Below are 20,372 nucleotides of genomic sequence, written 5' to 3'. Positions count from 1 at the left end.
ACTGTTCTCATTTTCTTACAAAAAAAAAAAAAAACTTTAATTAGATTGATCGCCAAAAGTAATGATTTATGCTTCTAAACTTAATCTGAACCCAAGAATACTGAATATACTTTTGCGCTTATTATTATTATTATATATTGTGTTATTTTGCTTCTGTGTAGTTCATTGTTAGTTATAAGTGGAAAAAAATCCATATTCGGCGTTTTTAATCTGCTGGGGGACTAAGAGTAATTTCCAAACACTACACTTTGGAGTAAAGAATGATAAACTAATTTCTATTATGAAAAGAAAGTTATGCATGAAATATTGTTCTAAATCTTAGAACATTTTATTTTTAGATGACTACATTTACTCAACTGTTTTAATGTACTTTCTAGTTTTTATTTTATTTTTTAACATTTTTGAAACTGCTATTAAACTCGTTCTCTCTAAGATGGATTCCCAAATAAGCATAGTTCTACCCAAACATGTATATGCGCCTACATATGTACTCTGAAAATCTTCAGACACAGTTTGAATATGGACACTTGTATCTTTCCTTAGAATACTTTTAAGTTATTTTAGAACGGCTTTAAAAACACTATAGTTGGTTCAAACCTAACCTCGCAGCGCCTAATACTATGATTAGGATCTGCGTAGTCTTCACGATGCTGCCAGGTTAGGTTTGACCCAACTAAAGGGACAACGCTCTTATTTATTTGGCTCAGATCCCTCTTAAACACTTTAAGGAACGGAACGCATTATTTATGTATATAAATATATATTCCCCTTTGTATTGTATTTATCAAAATCAATAATAGTGGGGTGCGTCATATGCTGCCCCTTATTAATGGAGCAGCTATTGATAACGGGAATAGTTGCTTATTATGTTCAAATTTTTCTCACTAAAAAATGCTAAATATGATTACAAAAATAAAACGAGTTCAAAATCTTTGTTTGTTTCGGCGAGACATTTAATTTTTATAACCTGAAAATATTATTTAAACGAATTTAAATAATAAACATAATTCATAAGATAATAGAAAACACTATTAAAAATATCTCAAGATTTTAAATTCGGGATTGTTTTTTTTTTCCTTTTTCAAAACGAATCATCTTCTGCGCTGCTCAATTTCAACTTCGGCTGTATTTATTTCATCAATTGGGGGGTACACAATAGGGAACCCCGCTCTGCTATGCCATCGTGGGCTTCCAGAGTGCTGACCTTTCGGCCGGGGTCCCCTAAACCCATACGGGAACGAAATCCGACCACTTACGACTCTAGACACCGTGGACCCAGGTACAGACCTGACTCCGGTGGTGCCCATTGCCTACATACTGTTCCACTCGATAGCCTCTGGGCAGATACAGATCTGCTCAAGCGTAAGTAAAGAGTGGTAGTTTTACATGCGTGGATGCTGCACCATCGCAAAACCCTCCCCATTTCCCGGGCTTGGGACCGGCATAGGGACGGGCCTGGTCCCCCAAAGACCAAACCCCACCTACGGCTGTGTTATCAATTGGGGGGTACGGAACAGGGAACCCCGCTCTGCTATGCCATCTGGGGCTTCCAGAGAATGGACCTTTCGGCCGGGGCCCCCTTACCCATAAGGGAACGAGATCTAAACCACTTACGACTCTAGACACCGTGGACCCAGGTACGGACCTGACTCCGGTGGTTCCCATTGCCTACTCACTGTTCCACTCGATAGCCATTGGGCAGATACAAATCTGCTCACACGCAAGTAAAGAGTGGTCGTTTTACATACGTGGATGCTACACCATCGTAAAACCCTCCCCATTTACCCGGGCTTGGGACCGGCATAGGGACGGGCCCGGTCCCCCAAAGACCAGACCCCACCTACGGCTGGGTTATCAATTGGGGGGTATTTCGATACTTGGGAATATGGCGCGGTCGTCTCATTTTTGGCGTAAATAATTTTATTTTGGTAAACCTGCTGATTTATAGTAACCCTATGTGAACAGATGTTTCGGTTCTCTTTGTTCAGATTTGCAACGAAAAATGCCTCTCGCGCAGGCACTGGAGCCAAAAATTGTCGCCAATGAAGAAAGATCGCCAGATTCCCAATTATCGAAATCTTCCCATCAATTGTATAACGTAAAAATATTTTTTGTATTAGGTATAGCATATATTAATCTAGGATTGGGAGTACCAGTATAGTCTCGGAAGTTTTTTAGGTTTGCATTCGTTAAAATTATAAAAAATAAATAAAGAAAGAAAATAATAATAATCACATGCATTTTTATTTTATTATTTTTTCTAAGCCCAAGTCCTGGTTTAGCGTACAGACAGCCAAAAATACATACGTAGGAACCATTTCTTGCTTGCGCTTTTTGACAGTCAACTTTCTCCTTCCTCAGTTGTTCATCCATTTCGCAGTGTTTGGACAGATGTAGTCTGCAACATGACACTTTTTTGACCATAACTATTTAATTTACTGTTTGATTAGCTCGTTATTTTAATTTGAGTTTCTGGGTTGGAAGGACAAACTCAAAATATGATTAAAATCTGCTAATCAAACAGTAAATTAAACAGGTGTTGCAAAAATAGTCATGTTACGGACCCTACATAATTGTCCAACATACAGTAAAATGACCCAACAAAGAAAGTAATGAGTAAGTGTACCCGAACCTATTTCCAATCAGTTTTTAACGTTTGACACAATATGTTCGCGTATCTCAACTAAAATATAAGATTGAAGATTTTGTGAACAGCAGTTAGTTACTGCCCCTAAGGCAGGACTGCGTAGAACTCTGGATGTGATACCCGCGCTGTCTGGTATGTTGACATGTAAGGCTTGTAGTTATGCCTTAGCAGTAGCTTAGGGCCAGTATCTTACTGCTAAATACCCAGGTTTTGCCTTCAATTCACTAGTCGAACCACACCATACTGCGGACACTTGCTGGTGAGATAAATTTGTATTTTCTACCAATTTGTTGCCCTTTTCAGAGCCAATGACATGACATCTGCCTCCAGATCGTTTATTCACTGATCCGCACTGATGAGTTCTAATAAGAACGAAACTACAGTCTCTGGATGTGATAACTGGATGCGGATCTGGTATGTTGAAAGGAAATTTGATACACTTTCGCAACGGGTTGCTTTTACTTTATTTTTACCTGGTCAAATTCAGAACAAAATTTCAATACACTTTTCTACTAACGGAGCACATTTGAAAAAAATTTAGCACACATTCAGACAACTTTAGCACTTTCTTTTAAAAAATAATCAACTTTCATTTGAGAAATTCACCTTTTTTTCTTTATTATAAGAATCCAATCTAACGAGAATGAAATAATTGGATTTATACGGCATATTTCATCCTTTTTTTTTTTCGTGCCTGCTTCAAAATACGATCAATTGAAAAGTTCATTTGAAAATGAGTTCTGTTAAAACAAATACTTCTGTCAAACTTTTACAGTAAGACTTCCATTCAATTAAGGTCTCTAAAGGAAACTATAACAAAAGAAGAACATTTATTTCACAATAAGGCATAGTTGTAAAATTTAATTTCGTAAAATGGAAATTTATCTAATCACTGATTTCTCTGTTTCGTAAAATAATTTTACAACCTTCAAAATTAGTATTCATCGATAAAATAACTTCAGGGAGAACAAAACCTCTCACAGATTTTTCCAAAAAAATGTCTCTCATTGTTGTGCGGTTAAAATATCTTAATTACTTTATAGCCAAGCAAGTACAAAATAATTTAAAGGTTAAAAAAGAGGCTTTTAATAAAAGCAATACTTGTATTGCATTTTTTTAAATTTCAAAGCATATTTTTTTTTCGTTTCAAAAATTAAAAGCAGTTTTATTAAATTATTACTTTTTTGAGACATCAATGTATGATTCATTGTCCGAACCGACAGAGCAATAGCTAGTTTTATGTTTAAAACAAAGGCCAACTTGTTTTGAACATGAAACTAATTTTTTTTTTCTTTTGTTGTCTGATGTCAATACTCTTACGAAAAACTCAACATTTTGTATTAAATAATATTATGTCCCTAATTTGATAAATCATTTTTCAACAGCTGTGACGAACCTAACCCGGCAGCATTGTAAAGGCTACACATACCCTAATCACAGCATTATAATGATGCCAGGTTAGGTTTGCCCTATTTATAGTAATGATGTCTTGTCCTTTTGGAGTCAAACTTCCTTTCTTTTTTTCATGTTGATTTAGGCTCGGCATTAGTAGGTGTACGAAACATATATATTTTCTCTCTTTTTACTAAATATTTTTTTTATTTTTTACTCTGTATTAACTTAAGTACAGGGAGTAAAACTACGGCTGATATCACATTAAACAAAAAAAAGGAATTGCATTATTTTCTTTTATGTTGCTGTAAATTTCAAATTAGTTCTAGAGGAATGTGGGGCCAAGTGGAATAGTTAGGATGACTGAGGCTTCAAAAATGAACAAATTAGAAATTTCTTTTGGAAATTACAGTACATAAAAAAAGAATATTATAAAAATAATAGAACTAACATAAAAACATGTATATATTTTTTTAATTTTTAGCATTAAATTGAGCCTTAAAAAAAGGGGGAAATTTTCCTTTTGTTTTTCATAGGGCAAAGTGAATGAAATATTTTTGGAATGAATTATTTTCTATTCGATTACGAAAAAATATTTTTGAACACATTAATGAGCAAAATAAAAGGATAATTGAATGAATGAAAAGATAACAAAACAAGAAACTAAGAAATAAATAAATAATATAATTAATTATTACATGAGGAAAAACAAATGAGTAAATACATTAGTGAATGAAAATCAGTGAATAAATTAATTTATATAAGAAAAGAGTTAAAGGAAGGAATATGAATAAACTAGCTAATAAATGAATATGTAAGTGAACTTGTAAATGATTGAGTGAGTAAACAAAATGAACTCTTACTTTGCCCCATCCACTTTGTCCCGTATGCACTTGACTAATTGTAATTTTTTTTTTAAATACAAATAAGCTAAATATTAGCTAAATAAATACTGCACCAAATATTAGAAGGCCCCAATTAGTATTTAGAAGTTAATGTATTTATCATTTAATTATATCAAATTACTTTTTTAGTTAAAACAACATAATACAATTTAGGTATCTATTTTTATAAGTTGCTTGTATTATAATACGCTTTCAATTTCAAAGGCAGTTTTCTTGACGAACTACATATATTACTATATAGCCAAATTATTACTAGGTAAGTGGCGCTAAAAGCAGAGCTTTTTCAATATTTCACTTTGCCTCGCTATTTTACGTTGCCCCACATTCCCCTACAACAACAGAAGGCAGGGGCCGCCAACTAATTTGATTCTGGTTTTAAAAACTGATTCTTACAGAAATCAATAAACCAATCAGAATGAGGTACTTGATTTAATGTTATGCACTGCGAAATTTGAAATTATATGTATTTCGGTTTGTTTAAATTACCTTAAAATATGTGTGAAAATATCATTATACAGGGTGAACCATTTCATCCTGCAAGACCTTTATTTTTGCAACCGTTAGTCCTAGATATATACTTCCAATTGCAAAAATATTCAAAATGAGATGCAGGGTTAAGATATTGAAAGTTTGAAGTAAAATCAAAAAATACAAAATTAACTTTTTATACGGGCCCCAGGTCCCTTAACTTGAACTTAGTACGAGCAACATTTACCGAGATATGAAACGATATGCCTTTTGTGACTTACACCACTTTTCACTCGCCGTCAATAACACCTTTTGGAGGAAAATATAGTGCTTAACAAGTGTTTTTAAAATTACATGTGTGCATACAGTGTAGTTTTTCAAATTATTCGAGTTTTTTTAGTGTGTTTTTGCGTATCACGACATAACACTTGCATTTGTTTTTGAATAGTAATGAGAAATATAAATTGTTTTTCTTACTTTGACGACCTGTCATTCTTCTGAAAGAACGATAAGTTTCATAATCATCTTCTGTATGGTCCCTTAAAATTAAACTGGAATATCTCCTTGAGTTTTGGTCGCACAAATGTCAAGTTTTTTGTGTTAGTAATATTTTTCAATGGATATTATTTCTCTAAATATTAGTTAGGGGACCTAGGGCATGTATAAAAAGTTAAATTTCGTATTGTTTGACTCATTTTTATTTTTATTTTAAACGTTCAATATCTGGACATTGATTCTAATTTTGAACATTTTTGCAAATGAAAGTATACATCTAGGACTGACGGTTGCGAAAACAAATGTCTTGCAGGTTAAAACGGAACACCTTGCATACTGATGTGATTGCTAAAAAAATAGGACTAGGTTAAATTTGAAAAAAGGCTTATAATATATAGCGAAATGCTTTCAAAAAATGAAGATCGTGAAATTGATTCTGGGTATAAAATGTGTATAGTGTTTAAATAAAAACTTAGTTAATCTTGATTGAAAAGCAAAAGTGTCTAGTGCATTAGCAAATGCTGCTCTATTTTACACTGCGTAAAATATCTTCAATTTGATATTGCAAGAAAGGAAAAGCAGTATTATCAAAGATAACCTAAGTTAAGACTCCTGATTTCTGCTAAATTCTCATGATATTTATTAGGAACTTAATATGAATCTTGTATGAACTGCAAGATAATATAACGTGTGTTAATAATAACCACTAGTCAAGATCTCTTTTTCCTAAATATTTTTGGGGATTAAAAACAACATCCAAAAAGTAATAAAATAATTTTTCTTTAGCTTTGTTTTTAATTTAGATACGTTGCTCAAAGGAATAATCAGGCGCTGTATCAAACAAAGAACTTTTAAAAAAGGGGAAGAATCATTCAAAATAAAATTAACCAATTAACCAAGAAGAAAAAAAAAAGTAGATATTTTTAAACTCAAGAGTTTAATTTACACAAGTGACAAGTTCAATAATGATATTTAGTAAAATAAAAATGAACTTTTTTTCTTTAAATATAGATTTTTCATGCTTCAGAAGTTGTCCTTCTGCAGCATTTCAAGCGTTTAAGGGACAAATGAAAGACAGCATTCTCCGTTTAAGACTTTATAAATTGTGTACTTTTAAAGGCATCAAATTCACTTCTTAGGGTCTCCATTACAGAACAAAGAGTTTTTATTGTGTCCATCATTTGGTAAAGTACTCAATATCAAAAGCATGACTTCTATTCTTTGGACTGGCATCAGCTAGTTGTAAGAAGTAGAACGTGACTTGGAACTTCAATACACGAGTCTTTTCCTGTCTTAGTAAAACTTTTCTTCAATCTTTTCCCATTCCTTGTTTGATTCTTTCTTTTTAGAACTGCAATTTTCTAAAGTTCTGTTCGCAATAGGAAAGTTTTTTTCCATTTGCGGAGTTAAAAACTGGAACATTCGAATGTTTGTTTAATGACACTTATGTCCGTGATGAAATGCCCGTTTCAGATGTAATAAGTTATAAACTCGTCAATTTATTTTAAGCATGTTTTGCTTAAGATGATGTAAACAATGAAGACAATGGTAGCTAGGGGTTGTTTACAAATAATGTTACACCTTGAAGGGGTTTGATGAGGCGTGATTACGAAATTGTGACAATTTGTGACAAGGGGGAGGGGAGCAAAACAGAAATGTGACGCGTATATTTATAACAATATGTTTATGAAAAACAGCGCGACATTTGACGACGGGGTACGCGGTGAGGGGGTAAGGTAAAGCGGGATATGTAAATATGTTTTACTATTGAAAGCGTGTCGTTCTGTAGCGTCACAGAAAGCAAGCTTGATTTGATCATACACCTAAATAATTTGAGTGCAATAGCTTTCACGCTACAGAAATAGTAGTACTGATTAATCTTCAGAATCGAATTCAGACCTGTACAAACGTAGAAATTGCAAGCCGATAACCACAATGATAAAAAAGCACAGATGACCATGGATAGGACATGTTCTCAGAATGCAGGCAATAGACCCTACAAGAACTGCTCTCAAGGGGATCCCTGATGACAAGAGGAACCGCGGGTGTCCGAAACTAACCTGGCGTCAGATGGCCATACAAGCAAGAAATGCCTTTGGTTGGCCAAACTGGGAGAGTGCCAGGGAGGCAGCATTAAACCGGTCGGAATGGAATGCCTCGCTAGCGGCCTCATGCGCCACTAGGCGTTAAGAGAATCAAGTCAAGTCACTGATTAATTGTACATTTTTGTTGAATCAAACAATTGTGTGTTATATATAAATTACATTTAAAAACAAATGTTCTTTCGTAGCAAAACTTATGGGATCTATATATTTTTGTAAAATTTAACTAAGAAATACTGAAGCTGGTACTATGTTCATTTCGTTTAATTTTGCATCTTAAAAGATATCATTAAATGCTTTTAATATTCTCTTTTTTGCATTTTTCTTAACTGTCAAAAGGAAAACGATGCAAGAACTAAAGTATTTGTTTCAAGACTAAAATTATCAATTTTTTAAGATTAGTTTTAAATTCAAAAACCTATTTTTAGTAAAAATTGTTATTTTGGTGTATTACGTACCTATGATCTCTAATTTACATTGATACAGTCGAACTCGCTTATAACGAGGAAGAAGGTTTCACGAGATTTGATCGTTTTAATCGAGTGCTCGTAAAAAAGCGGGTGCCTGAAAAAAAAATCCATTAAAATTCTTACGCACTTACTCTGCTTGTTTTAAGTTTCTCTACAATGACAAAGAGGTTGTTTAATTCATTTGAACTGTCTTATTGTCTCTTGCGCTATTGATATCTTTCGACGAATGTTCATTAATCAAAACATCGTCATGATCACAACGGACATAGAAAAACGGTTGAAGTTTATGTGAAGTTCAAAACATAACGAGTATGTTGATCGTAGTTCAGTTTCAAATTCTTCACAATCGATTTCGCTTTTATTGATTTTTTTCACTTGTATGACCTTGAATTTGATCAACAATACAATCGGAAATATGCATGTCGGAAGTGATAATATTGACTTTAAGAAATATATGTAATTTTATAATGTTTTGCCTACTACAAATTAAAAAAAAAAAAAAAACGCTATCATCACTTGTTTTGAGGATTTAAGACTCATCATGTTGCTGTGAAATAAATAGAATTTTTTCTGAAACACAAAAGTATTGCTCATTTTGAGCGGGTTTAGCTCGTTAAAATCAATTTTTGCTTCCATAGTCTTAACATTGTACCACCCAAATATTTCTTGTTCAATCGTTAAATCCGAGTTCTCGTTTAATCAGGGCTCGTTATTAGCGAATTCGACTTTATTGTGTGAAATGATTGGTAGGTTTAAGACACTGCCATTGCATGTTGAAAATGTTATTATTCTTCGGTTCCACCGAAATATTATCTGAATGCTCATTGCGCAGAGCTGAACAATGCTCCGTCGTTCTCGCAAGTTCACAGAAAAACGACAGCATGGCTGCAGTATAAACTCAAATATCGTTAAAACATAACCATCAAATTAGGTATACGTGTCACTAGGCTTTCTCAGTGGGTTGCGTCAGCTTAAAAAATATTAAAAAACATCTTTGAACAAAACATTAGGCCGAAAAATGGAGCGTTTAAAGCGCCTGTCACACCACCCACGTCTAGGGCTCAAACGATGTATCGGTGCCGATGGTTCAAAAATTCAACATCGACTGCCGACGCTAACATAGAGAAAACATCGGCCCATCGGCTCTAAAAAGCATCTAAATGCCGATGTATTGCCGATGTTTTTCGGACAGAAAGGGGAAAAAAACTTTTATTTGTCTGTTTTCAACAGCATGATTAAAAGTAAGAACAGCTTGGGGCCCGAAATCGGGCAACAACGCGACTAACACCAGTCTTGAACTTCAGAAATGCGTCGAGTATCGGATCACTACCGATATTTTCACAAAATGGCAGATACTAATCCAACACTCACTTTGATGAGAGTTTTGAGAATTGTATGCTCAAAAATTGAAATAATTACCGTTTGTTGTTTTTCCATGTTAATCGGAAAGCTTAGTTCGAGAAACGAGGATCAAATTTGGGGGATCAACGGGCCCTTAATTAAAGACTGCAGTAAAAAAGCTCAATCATAAGAATAGAGCGGAATACGCCGAATTCAGTGCTTGCCTAAAGATTAAAATCCCTAAAAAAGTCATTATTTTCTTTCTCGCTTTTAAGACCTAAAAAGAAGGCGAGTATTTTCTCTGAAATACTTATTTATACTTTTATAACTCGTCGCCTAAAAAAATGGTTGCATGTTGTAATTTTACTTTCACTGTAATATTTTTTATTTTTCTTTAGGAATGAAAACTGAAGGGGGAAAAAATACATTTCCTGAAATTCTACATTCAACTTTCCCCTTGATTATAATGATGTGAACTAATTAAGAAAACTTATCTCCACAGCTAATTAAATGAGCGATTAAAGAAAAAGAAATGTAATTTTGGGAATTCTAATATTATTGAATGTTAAAAAAAGTTTTAAGCATTTAAATAAAATCTTTTAATTTTTTCAAGCCTATTATATATTTTAGATAACTCCAATTCATTAAGCCAAAAGAAAATCTGCCGTTAATGATAATTAACAATATGTAGCGCACTCAGTAAGTATATTCACGAAAACTATGCTGCTTTAAAAAAAAAATCTGCATTTAGAAACGTTAGGGAAGGATAGAATTTCGGCACGCTTTTGCTGTAATTTTTCGACAATAACATTTCAAATGTGCAATTTCAGGCGATATTTGATCATGTTAGGATGAACGGGAGGAAGGAGTTAAGAGAACCTTCAACAGAAATTTTTAAAAATTGATATCTATAAAGAAGTTTAAGAAGACCTTCAGTGATGTTCGTGGCAAAAGAGAGAGGCTCATAGGATGCTCCTCCCCCTCTCTCAACAAAAACTTTAAAAATACAATTGTAGACCCAACTTTGGTTGTGAAAACGGTCACAATGAAGTAATAAAATAGCAATTTTCGAAGATCTTCGATGATGTTAGTAGGGCTCACTGTCCTAAGGAAGTATTTTAAATAAAAGTTTTAAAAACGTAATTGCAAGTTTTCTTTTGGCAATGTTAAAGGAAGGGTTTTGATTCAACCTCTTTCGCCTAGAGAAATCTTTCAAAATGGAAGCTTCGAAACACAATTTTAGAGGTATCCAACGATGTTAAAATTCAAGGAAAGGGAGGGGGGGGAGGGTCAGCAATGTTTAAAAATTGAACTCCTAAATATTTTTAGAAGAACTTTAAGAATGCTGAGAAGGGGAGGGGGAGGTTCTCCGAAATTTTTTCTTCTTTTTAATTGAATTAGAATCTTTTGGTTTGCGTTACGTCAGAGACTTTCCCATGTCAGTTTTTAAAAATTGAAGTTCCAAAAACGCAATTAAAAAATTTTTTCGGAAGTGTGGCGTACATAGGGTTATGGGGCTTTGCCCTGGAATTTTTTCAAAATTGAAGTCCTGAAAACGCGTCCTTGGTAATTTAGAGGAAAAGATGGGGTATTCAGCCGCTGCGATTTTTCAAATTTAAATTTCCAAAAATGTAATTTCAAGTTACGATTAGGACCACTAAGGAAAGGATTGAGTTCAAGGACCGCTTCTCTTCGCCCTTCTTGGCTACGTTCCTATTTTTATTTAGTTTTAATAAACATTTTGTGAGAAAACTTCCAGCTACAATTAAAAGTTATATTTTTCGAAAGTTATATTTTAGATTCCTATCCTTATAATTTTTATATTTTGAAATACTATAAATCTTTGTTTTTTCTTCCGTTTTTACTGGTGTAATGGTATGACTTTTCATTACAATCCTTTAAATCCGCATCTCTTTCTCTGTTATCTTTTCTCCCGTTAAAAACATATTTCTGCGGCCCATGTACTTTTATCTTCCTTGTTGTCATTTTCGACATAATATTTTTATTGAAAAAATAAGAAATATGAATCTGCCAGTTGCTTGACTATCATAATTATTTATCCATTCATTTTTTTAAATATAACTTGTCATCGTTTTCTACAACGTACTAAATATTTTTTGTCCCTTAAAAAATGTTTTTTACCTAGATTTTAGCCGTCCTTAGTTAGGTATTTCCATCGGCCATTTGAAACAAAAAAAAAAAAAAAAAACAGTCGGCCATCGACCGTCTTTAAACCATCGACCAAAAATTGCCATCGGCCGAGCCCTACCCACGTTCACATTTAACTTGCAGACATTCGTTTTGAAAGTTCGAAATAAGTGACCAACGTTTGTGACAAGCAAGCAATATTATTGACTAGGTGAAATAAATGAAGGGAGACTCACATGAAAACAGTTTCATTATAAGGCTGAACAAATACTGCAAATACTAACTTACAGAGGTTACTGAACTGTATAAACGGTATAACTTTCATGTTAATAAAGACTTACTTTGTGCTGTTTATGTATACAAATATTAAATATTTTTCATCGATGAAAATAACGAAATTTGTCATGTTACTATTCATATGCTGCTGAAGAAGAAAATAAAAGTATAAAGTTTTATTTTTGTAAATTTATTTATTTATTTATTTATTTACCGATCTTTATAAAGTATGTTATTATTATTTTTTTATATATATATTACCGTTAAAGTATAAAATGAAGTTATTTCATAGAATACCTAGTTATTCCATGAAATAACTGATTGTGTCCGTTAACGTGTGTAATATGTTATTAATTTGACACTTTAACACGTTATTCTATAAAATAACTAGGTATTCTATAAATTAACTAATGAGAGACAGTTAAAGTGTAAAATAAAGAATTTATCTGAAACGAAATAACTAGGTATTATATAAATAAACTGTTGGTAGACAATTAAAATGAAAAAGAAGCAATTTATCTCATTTATGCAGCGTATAAATGGTATTTATGAGAACGCACCATAAAATCATTTGTTACAACAAGGATTACTAAAATGACACTTGGAATTACAAAAATCATTATTTCTAAAACAAAAACATTTTTTGTTGACACACTGGGTTTTACACGAACATTTGGGGGTAACACAGGGATGAAAGGTAAATGTATTTGTCATGTATATCATATGTCGTCTATATATAATGTAGATTATTTTACACTTTAACGGGCTACAGATCGTTGTTCTATGAAATAACTAGTTACCCGAAATACAAGTTTTTTACACTTTAACGGACACGATCAGTTATTCCACTAAATAACTAGGTATTCTATAAAATAACAAATTTCATACTTTAACGGTAACATATATATTTTTTATAAGAACTGGAAAAACAAGATTTTTTTTCAGCTTACATTTTTCTAGTTGTAAGTTTGCTCAGGAAGCAAACGTTTATATTAATGAGCAACTTTTTACATACTTTATTTTTTGAATAAGGTGAACTGCTCTCTATCTCTCCGTTCAACGAGGGATTTTTTAGTACATCCAATTTTCCTTCTAAGTCAGACGAAATGATTTTCTCATCATTAACTGCTTGACAAATGATTTTCTCTTTACTTTCTGAGTATTTTTCTCTAATCAAAGACGCTTTTCAATAAATTTAATGGAATAGTATTTCTTATTAATCATGCATTTTTCCTTTTTTACACATTCAGGAGCATCTTTGTAGAGATCAAAAAATTTATGATTGATATGAAACGTTACATGAAAATAGGAATTTCTTCTTCAGATTTTTTGAAAGACTAACAAGGAAAAATTGGAAAGAGCAACAAGAAACATGACTACATAACAAGTCAAAATTTCAGTTTTTTTGTTAATGATTTTTTTTTCAATCTGGTGTTTATAATGTACATTGAAAATATGTTAACAACTATGCAGTGAGAATTTTGTATTATAAATGTAGAAAATAAATGTATGTTTCTCCCTGTTAAAACAGTGTTAAAATTTAAATATTGCTAAAGTAGGGTCAGTTATAGTAAATGAAAATATGGAGTAACTGAAAGCAAATTTAAGGACAACATATGTGGTTATTTTTGAAGCTAAACCAATGATAACAGAATACCAGGCAGCATTTAGAGGACACTCTTAGAGCTCCACAGATTTCGAAACAATTGTGTAGATGTCATCATTGTTTGATATGACACTGATAAAAGTTCTTATAGCTTTTCTTCCAGATGGTCAACCAACTGATTTCCACTTGCTTTATTTGTCAAGCAGGACTTATTTTTTTTGTTATGAATTGCACCGTCTCTGATGTTTTTTATGCTCAGTTTATGTATATCTATTAGGGTTTGCAATCCCACGCCTATCTCAGTCCCGCGTGATTTCGAGATTATAAGCAGCAATCCCGCGGGATCTTGGGATCCCGCGGGATTGACTTAATCCTTCAAAAAGTTAAATTTTTATATAAAAAAGAACAAGTTGTGCTTTTAAAGACGGACTGCTTTTGATACATGAATTAGTGTTTATCTCGAATTTCGTACACCAATTGAGGCAGTGAGAAGCAGAGAGATACAAGTGGACTATTTTAAGGTTTCGAGTAAAAAGCGTTTAAAGATCAGATCCTAGGTAGGCTTTCATAATAAAGTTTTACCATTGCATTCAGGCTACTCCAGCTGCTTTTGCACTCTGTAATACAGTTTCTCAATTTCTTCTAATTTGCACCTAATTTTCTCTGTTTCAATATTTTGTGATGGTTTTCAAAAATGCTTATAACTTTTAAGCATTTTCGCAATTGCTGAAGCCTTGAGTACGCATACCTATTCATTCTCAGAAAAATGTACTCTATTTAATTTATTTTTTCATGAATGGTAAATCTACCGTTCATCATATAAGACAGTTTTCTTGCTCTTCTTGCAGGTAGACAGGAAGGTGATTAAAACTTCAGATAATGCTTGCAAACACATTCGTTTATCGTTTTATGAGCGGTAAAAATTGTGAAATGTTTGCATGCAAAATCTTTGCGAAATCGAAAATCCCACGGGATTAATCCCGCAAAATATCATGCGGGATTCCGCGGGATTCGGGATCGGGACTGCGGGATTGGAAAGCCTAATATCTATATACCCTATTTCTGCTGTAGTCTGCGATAAGTGGAAAAAACAGTTTTACATTCATCCCAACTTTGGATCAGTAAGGATAGTTGGTACAATAAATCCGGGAAAAAATATGTTTTCAAAAAATATGTTTGATGTAGAGTGTTCAATCGTAACACAATTCATATTTCTACAGATATTGAAATTGAATCAATTTAAATATCAATGGGGGCAGGAAATTAATTACAATTTATGTATATGTTCATAATTAAATTAAGTAAATTTTTTGCTTTGCTTTTGTACATGCACGTTTTCCTAAACAGCTGTTTTTAGATTCAAAAATTGTCTTTTTTTTCTTTCAAAAAATTAGTATTGGATGAAATTTAATAAATTATAAAATAAACATAATTTCCTTAAAATTTCAGTTGACTCATAGATGCCTCTCAAAACTATTTAGAAAATTAAAAGTTTCTATCTTTAAAACGAATTAAGAAAAAACTGTATAAAGTTTAGCAGTTTGAGATTACGCTTAATACGGACTTATACATGCCTACATGTATACACTGACTTCACTGGCATTTTATAAAAAATTTAACTATTTTACTTATTTCACCAGGACATGTATATAAATCAAAATCGACATTTTTTGACTTGTGGCGGTGTAATCTTTGTGTGCGATATGGCTTTTAAAATAAAAATCTTCTACATTTAGAGAATTTATCAGGTCGTATGAGACCTATGGGCAGCAGATTGGTACTGTTGGTGTAAAAGTTCTTAAGATCCTAAACTGATGGGGGTGTATAAAAAGTATCTCCATACGTTAACATCTTGTGTAAAGAAATCACTGCCTCCATTTACCTCAACTCTGTGTCGTAAATGGTAGCAAGATTCCATTGGCTAGCAAACAGTCATAAAGTGAAAAGTCTCAGAAGGAATCGCCCTGATGAGAAGATCATTTGAGGCTATGAGAAGCAAAGGGATGTAAATGGACATTTCCAAGTTTTGAGTAAAACGCGTTTACAACTAACGTTCTAAGTAGGCTTTCATTAATATTTTTCATGCTATGCAACAGCATCTACCAAAGCTACTAGTACAATCTGCTGCCACAAAACAGACGAGAGGTTCTCCAACTATTTGTACTGGTTACATCCAAATTTTTGATTTTTCTACTTACATCCCTTTTCTTCTGAATGCTTCATTTGACATCTAGAATTTTCCTCCATCCGTAGACTCTAATTTGATATCAGTGTGCTGATAGCACACTGCAGACACTGAATATTCCTTAGAAACTCTAATGCAAACGACGCATCGTTCTATTTTTGAAACACAAACATCAGCATCTCAATTATTATTTTTATACAGGAAAGTGAAGTAGTTGAATCTCAAAATAGGTTCTAAGAGTGTTTTAAAGATCACAAGGAATGTAATATTATATCAGACAAAATTTCGGCTAAAACTGCAACTAGATCTAACACACTAAATACGTATGTTATTACCTGTATTTTTAAAGAAGACGTTCTTCAAAAGACATTCTGTAGTTACTAAATATGTTGTCAGTCAGAAAGTTAGTTGCACTTCTTCGTAAATCTGTTCCGTCTACAACAATTTTGATGAAATTATGTGGCAATACTTAAGACATGTACCTTTACCGTGTGACGTAGCGGCTTCCCCAAGACAAGTTCAATTTTTCTGATTATCATTCGCAAACATGTCTCGACAACTGCAAGTAGCGTCCAAATTGGGAATGCGTGCAGTGATTCAATTTTGTTGGCAAAAAGGTGCAGCTGCACTGAAATTTATGTGCAGTAGCATGAAGTGTATGGTGAAAATGCATTGCTACGTTGAGCTATCGTGAAATGGTGTAACATGTCTGAGAATGGACGTACAGATATTGACGACGCTGAGCGCGAAGGAAGACCAAGTTTAGGTGGGAAGTGTGGAATCGCGTTCCCAAGCCACCCTAATCTTTTACCTCTTGATTGCGATGTTTTTGGTCCCATAAAACAATAATTTTCAAAGCGATAATGCCATATGGATAACGAAGTGAAAGCTGCAACCCAACAATGGTTATCGGACATTGGACGGGATTCCTTTGCAAAAGGCATCGAAAACTTGTACCACGCCTTGACATGGCTTAAATAATGGAGTTGGTTACGTTGAAAAGTAGATTTTGAGTGGAACTTTAAGATAACAATAACGTTATTGTAAAATTTCAATCATTTTTCTGTTTTCTTGAGCAGTGCAACTAACTTTCTGACTGACCCTCGTATTAAGATACGCCTGCCAATTTGCATGGACATAAAACTAAAATTTATAAAAATTAATTTCCTTAAATGACTTAACTAAGTTTCCTTTTTGAAAACCGAAAAAATATAAATGATGGTACTTAATTCTGCACATTCTGTATCTATAAAAAAATATATTTCCGAGCGGTTTATCTCGTGAATTTTTGAGGGTCTCCGAAAATTATAGTTCGAATGGGTAATTTCTTTCTTCCAGAATTAAAAAAAAAAGATTGACTTCAACCATTAAAATTAAACTACTCAAAAACTTTTTTGCAAAAAAAAACAACTGTGAAGAGTAAATATTGATGAACTACCATTTACTTTGACAACAACGTTGGCACGTTGAAAAAACGATCTGGATTACATTAGGTACTAAATGAAAAATAGAACTAAAGAATAATATTTTGAGAAAGTCATTGCACCTGCTCAGATCGCAACAAACAATTTCAGTTTAAAGTCAAAAATTATTAGAATGAAAATATTTTTCTTCGGAGACTTAAACTCATTTTCGCAGAATATAAACTATTCAATCTTGTTATTTAAACTAGTTTAAGTTTTAAGTTTAATATTTATTTTTTATGCAATGTGTGTTTGCAGAGACACTTTAAACTTTTTAATTAATATTGAGAAAGTAAGAAATTCGGACGCATGAAGTACAAAATAACTTACGTGTTTCAGTAGGGGAGATGGGGCAAGCTGACTACTTGAAACTATTGTAGTATTGCCATAACAGTTATGTTAACAGTTTTTGTTGTTTATTAAGTTATTTTTAGGGATAGTAAAATTAATTTCACATGAGCTATTAGAGTAGTCTTTTGCGGTATTAAATATATTACCATTTAATTTTTCAAATAAAAACAACGAAGGATAGTTTTATTTTTTCATAACCTTAGCAAATCGTCATCTTGCTCCAGTACTGGTGCAAGATGATTTTGACCTAGGGGCAAGATGACGACGTTGAAAAAAGTTGGACATATTTTATGTTTTGAATATGTTAACTAGTTTTAAAAATGATAACTCTGCTTTTACATCTTACGAAGTATGAAATTAAGCGTGACGCATTGGAGAGTAATGTTGAAGTGTTAAGTTGTGCAACTAACAATAGACACAAATAAAAATTCCATTTTCATAATCGGAACATGCCTTATGCCACCACTCTTGACTTTCACAGCACTGGGTTCGTTTTTCTGTTGGAGGGTCACAATATTCCTCTTTACAAGCGGGGATCTTATAAGACCATTTTTTGAAGTTGATGCAACTTAATTACTTGGCATGAATTGAATAGACTTGGACCTAAAGGTACTTAGTTTGAGTTTTTTTACTCCATTTTTAGCTTTACGAGTTTATTTTCCCTATTTTTTTTAAATAATCCTTTTTCTCCATCCACTTTGCTCCTTGTTCTGACATTTCTTTGATGGGTGTGTTTGTAAGAATGTTTGAGCTCAGTTTTCTGCATTCCCTTTTTGTTTTCTCACATTGTGGAAATGCATTGAAATCAGAAACACTAACAGGCTTTTTTGGTGCATCGGAATCTGCATTTACCATAACTTCTGCTTCGTCTGGATGATTTATATTTTGGTTTTCTACTCCCAAGGTCTGAGAATTAGCAATTTCCCATAAAATCACAGCTTTAATATGATGGATTGATTAGTTTAAAAAATCATAAATTATATTTAAACAAAAAATGAAACTTTTATTTCGTTTTTGGAAATATAAATTGAAATTAAAGAGTGTTTAGAGGAAAATAAACATTGTTGCGATAATTAAAAAAAGGGGGGGGGGGAAATGTATAGATCCCTCTAGCAAGTGAAGTATTGGCTCTAGCAAGTGCAGTATGGATGAGATTTCGTCATATTTATTGGGCGTACAAAGAACACAATGAGTTATTGATTTCTGTAATAAAAAGAAAATAGCATCAAATATTTATATCAGAGGAAATTTTAGAACTGAATTAGTGCATTATTGGGCAACATTTGGGACAGCAATTACAAATGATAGGTGAACATCCTATCTGTCTTGGGGCAAGGTATAGTATTAGTAGCCTTGGTATTTACTGCTACGCAACATGATTTAGAAATAAATAAATACATTGAAGCTTACCGACCACCTCTAAAACCTGTTTTACTCATAACTTGAAAATATCATCTTATATTTGTAAATATATCTGATTTATAAGTTTAAATTTAACCCTTCAAAATTCAGAGTAGTACAGCTTTCAAACGCCAAAATGTCCTCTACTGGCGAGTATTTGTGCCACTTTTTTACTACAGAAATCAAAATCCCATTGTCTACTACGCGCTACGTCCATAAAATTTGGCTATATTTCGTCCAATAATTCACTCGTTAACGTGCTCTGAACGCCTCAAGTTATATAATCACCCAATATATAACTTCCCTGTAGGGGAAACCCGGCTAAAGTGGATATCCCGGGCAAAGCGAATTTCGCCTATAACTCCCTAATAATTAGTTGGCCGGCAGCCACGATGTCATAGCAACGGTCGCCTGTTGCCACTCCGTGTGGGGGCAAACACGTCGGGACGAGTTCCCCTCACGCGACGCCAGTGAGCGAACAAAGTATGTTTTGGGAAAAATAATATTAGTTTACAGAGGTTAGTGCTTCATTTATAACTTTAATACTATTTGTGACATGTTCTTTGTTATGAGTAGGATTTGATGTACGTTTATGTAGCTTTCAACTATCCGTAGATGATGAGATTAGATGCTCTGGTTTTTTAATAATTTTTTAGTAACCTCAAAAATGTACCTGAAGGGCAAATTGGATTGGGCAAAGTGAATACCATATTCACTTTGCCTGGTCATGACAAGTCACTTCATCCGAACCTGGAAGTCGCTCAATATTAAGATCTCAAGACAATACTACCATTGAAGACCGTCCTTATACTCGCATGGGATCTGAAACAACAGAATAAATCCAAGGTAATGATGTTCCCGCCGCTTCACCCAAACCTGGATGTTCTAAGAACTACTATAGTCCTTCAGTTTTGCGAACTATTCCTCAGCCTGTTAAACCAATAACTACGCGAAAACAAAAACTACAGATATCTGCACTCCAGACAAGTACTCCAGTAAAGGAGAGTCAGAGACAAAAATTTGAAAAATCCAAAAAGACTGTCATGAAGTAACTTGATAAAGTTTCGACTAAAGCTTCTCAGAAGACTATTAAAAAGACCAAGCACCAAAAAGACTAATCAA

Source organism: Uloborus diversus, chromosome 7 (genome assembly GCF_026930045.1).
Source record: "Uloborus diversus isolate 005 chromosome 7, Udiv.v.3.1, whole genome shotgun sequence".
NCBI classification, from domain to species: Eukaryota; Metazoa; Arthropoda; class Arachnida; order Araneae; family Uloboridae; genus Uloborus; species Uloborus diversus.
This window is presented reverse-complemented; position numbering follows the sequence as displayed.